Source organism: Mus pahari, chromosome 8 (assembly GCF_900095145.1).
Source record: "Mus pahari chromosome 8, PAHARI_EIJ_v1.1, whole genome shotgun sequence".
Lineage (NCBI taxonomy): Eukaryota > Metazoa > Chordata > Mammalia > Rodentia > Muridae > Mus > Mus pahari.
Window position 1 is genome coordinate 108,794,693 of NC_034597.1, and position 4,429 is coordinate 108,799,121.

The window sequence follows — 4,429 nt, forward strand, 5'->3', positions numbered from 1 at the left end:
TACTTTGGTTTGGCTTGGATTGGCTCATTTCATTACTAGAGAATAACTTATAAGAAGCAAATGAAACTTTCTCCTCAGTGACTCCCCTTGTTGGCAAGGATCTCCAGGAAGCTATTACAGCAGATATCCAACAACAGCTTTGAATGACTTTAACATAAATATTGTCGGATTGAAGCAGCTCCCACCTAGTTTCCTATGGATAAGACAGGCCTAGTAAACCTTGCATAGCTTTTCTAGAGGATGCAGTAAAAAGAAAAAAAAAGAATCACTGAGTTAATGATTTAGAATTAGGGTGGGAGGACTTTGACAAAGCCCCTTTAAAACATATTCTCACTGCAGAACAATACTGATCTCAAAGTCTTTTTCCAGACTTGAGCCCTGGAAAAATGTTAGCAGAATAAATCCAGAGGGGTGTGGCCAAGGAGAACCCTTATGAGCACAGCTGGCCTGGTGCCCTCGGTCTTCCCCTGGAGGCAGCTAAGGCAGGTCTCCCCTCTCCTGGGAAACAACACCTGAAAGGGCACTGATGGTTCAAGAATGCCCAGTCACTTGCAGAGTTCACTATGAAAGGGGAAAAATAATTTTCATAAAGCATTAAGGATGTCAAGAGTAAGGGATCCATTTTAAGTCCGAAGTCCCTCCCTCCGTCAACCATTAACCCTATTCACACTGAACCAGGACAGATTCTGAAAGAGCAATCCCCAAGTGTCAGGGAGGCCATCAGAGTTCTAAGGCACTGACTGTTGACCAGCCCGTAAGGATGCAGTCTAATGATTGGCAGACAGGACCTACAGAGCCAGCTTTACCATGGCCAGATACAGAAATGGCGTCACCAATGAGTATCAATGAGAACAGTCCTTGTTTTCAGGTAAGTAGGAAAATGAACAAGTGTGCAGAACAGACCTCGACAGAATAGGAATGGTGGCATAGACGGTAAACTCTAAGATATAAGTGACCAATAAAGTCACAGAGCTGGGATCTGGGATGCCACCCAAGTACAAACATGGACAGGCTGATCACCAAGGGACAGAGGGGTAGAGAAACAGAAGAAACCTATGAAGAATCAATAGCAAAACCAAAGGGCCTCGTTACCATGTTCTAACCATGACCACATAGCTGGCCAGGAAGAGAACAGGTGTAATAGAGAAGCCAGAGACACTGTGTAAATACTTGCCCAGCAAAACCACGTCAGAAGATAGATTGATTGATAGATGATAGGTAGGTAGATAGATAGATCTATATATATATGTAAATCAACCCCAGCCATGACAAAGAACTATATTAAAGGACTTCATCGATTAGAATAGAGTCTATAACAGAAAACACACACACAGACACACACACACACACACACACACACACACACACACACAGAGACACATACACACAGAGCGGGGTGGGAATTGCTGAGGATATGGTGAAACTTTAACCCTGTGCACTGTTAGTTGGAATACAAAAAAAAAAAAAAAAAAAGTGGTGCAGCCCTGTAGAAAACAGTACATAGGTTCCTCAGGAAGTTAAAAATAAAATTACTGCTGGGCATTGGTGGCACATGCCTTTAATCCCAGCACTCGGGAGGCAGAGGCAGGTGGATTTCTGAGTTCGAGGCCAGCCTTGTCTACAAAGTGAGTTCCAGGACAGCCAGGGCTATACAGAGAAACCCTGTCTCAAAAAAAAAAAAAAAAAAAACACTTGCTGTTCTTCCAAGGGACCTGTGTTCTGCTTGTGGGCGTTGTACATCGTGGTGCGCACTAGGCTCCGCACCACGATGTACAGCTGCAAGGCATTTTCTCAATTAGTGATCAAGGTCCACTTGTGGGTGGTGCCATCTCTGGGCTGGTAGTCTTGGGTTCTATAAGAGAGCAGGCTGAGCAAGCCAGGGGAAGCAAGCCAGTAAAGAACATCCCTCCATGGCCTCTGCATCAGCTCCTGCTTTCTGACCTGCTTGAGTTCCAGTCCTGCATCCTTTGGTGATCAACAGCAGTATGGAAATGTAAGCCGAATAAACCCTTTCCTCCCCAACTTGCTTCTTGGTCATGATGTTTGTGCAGGAATAGAAACCCTGACTAAGACAGGATCCAACAGCCATTTTTGGACTCCTTGGACATCAGACGCATACAAGATACACAATAAGGCAAAACACCCATGTACATGTGATCTGTCAATTCTACTTCAGAAGACAGATAGATATAGATTTAATGTATATATGATAGATCATATATATATATATATATATATATATATATATATATATCATATAAGATAGATAGATATGATCTCCAAAGAATTAAGGGCAAGCTCTAAAAGAGATATTTGTATCCCGCACTAACAGCAGCACTAGTCACAATAGCCAACCGATTAAACCACATGGTGGCTCACAACCATCTGTAATGGGATCCAATGCTTCTGCTGCGTCTAAGGACAGCGACAGTGTGCTCAGATAAATAATAAATAAATAAATATTTTTTAAAAATGGTGCTTTTCACACAGCCCTTATTACAATTAAAGCTATATATAACTATATATGTATATTATGTATATGTATATAATGCATATGTATATGATATACATGTATATATATATATATATATATATATATATATTAAGATGATGCTTTTCACACAGGCCTTACTACAATTAAAGCTACATATAACATGTATATGTTAAGATGGCACTTTTCAGACAGACTTTACTACAACTAAAGCTACATATACCACAGGGTTCTACAGGATTAAAAGATGATATCCAACTGTCAGGTTCTTTCGAAGCACTCACAACACATTTTTTCACATATTCTAAAGGGAATTTCACCCTCTGTGCCAGGAAGTAAACAGGCTTACAGGCTTTTTTTTCTTAGCTGTCATGTTTGGAGACAGTATCTCATGAAACTCAGTCTAGTCTCAAATTTGCTATGTAGCCATGCATAGCCTGGAATCTCTTGACCCTCCTGCCTCTCTCTGCCCAGGTGTCGGGATTCCAGGTATGCACATAATAGTTCTTTTTAGTTCTTTTTTTTTTTTTTTTTTTTTGGTTTGGTTTGGTTTGGTTTTTCGAGACAGGGTTTCTCCGTGTAACCTTGGCTGTCCTGGAACTCACTCTGTAGACCAGGCTAGCCTCAAACTCAGAAATCTGCCTGCCTCTACCTCCCGAGTGCTGGGATTAAAGGCGTGTGCCACCACACCCAGCCACATAATAGTTCTAAAAGGCAGTCTGGGATGCAGGAACATAGCTCGGTGACAGAGCGTGGTGGCCCTGCGTCCACAATATTGGGGAGGAAATAGAAAAAGGCAGCAGACTCATAGGAAAACTCCAATTTTCCTGTTTAACTGGATGGGGCATGTGACGTTTCTGAACAGAGATGAACATGCTCCTGTAAAAGTAGCTTTTACTTGCCAGAAGTAATTGTCGTCTGGGAGACTTACTGCTGAATACACTCACCCTGTCTAGTTCTTCCTGAACTCTGGCTGGCTTGTTCAACTCAGCTGTTCTGGCCCAAACTCTTCTCCAAGCTGCCTGATTCAATCTGGCTCATGTGGAGGTCAGAGGACAACCTCAGGTGTTGGTCCTTGTCCAGCAGCTTGTTTTGAGGCAGTGTCTCTTGTTCTCTGTCTGACATCTTCGCCAGGCTTGTTGTCCCCAGTGTTCCAGGATTCTCCTGTCTCCACTTCCCACCTTGCCATTGGGAGTGCTGGGACTGAAGACAGGAGCTGCCGCTCTGGCTTAAGGAGGTTTTTGGAGATCCAAACTTTAGTCCTCACACTTGCCTGGCAAGCATTTTGCCTGCTGATGTTTCTTTCTTTTTTATTGAAAATAGATTCTTTTTGCCTAGTTGGTGGCACACGCCTTTAATCCCAGCACTCGGAAGACAGAGACAGGCCAATCTCTGAGTTTGAGGCCATCTTGAGATCCAGGAAAGCCAAGACTACACAGAGAAAACCCTGTCTCTCAATTCCCCTCTCTGTCTCTCAGTGGAAAAGAACAGGCTTCTAAGAGAGAATAAAATATTAACAAACAAAATATAGTCAAATATAATAAGACAAAACAAGAACTATCCCATCGAAGTTGGACAAGTCCCAAGACAAGGCACAAGAATTAGAGACACACTGATTTGCATACTCATTAATCTTATAACAACACTAAAACGGAAGCCATACTATACATAAGGAGGACCCGGTGCAGACCAGTGCAGACCTGTGCATGCCCATTCAGACTCTGTGAGTTCATTATGAGCTTTGCTCATTCAGAGGACCTTGTTGTTTTCTCATGTCCTCCATCCCCTCTGGTTCACACTCTATCTCCTCTTCCTCAGGATTCTCTCAGGGAGAGATTCGATGAAAACATCCCAATTAGGGATGAGTGTTCCAAGGTATGTGTGTGCGTGAGCATGTGTGTGTGTGTGTGTGTGTGTGTGTGTGTGTGTGTGTGTGTG

General features: G+C 42.8%; 1 pseudogene; it reads left to right on the top strand.

The window, feature by feature from the left end:
- The first annotated feature begins 823 nt into the window (after positions 1-823).
- LOC110325167 overlaps positions 824-4,429 on the top strand; it is an 18,141-nt pseudogene continuing 14,535 nt past the window's right edge.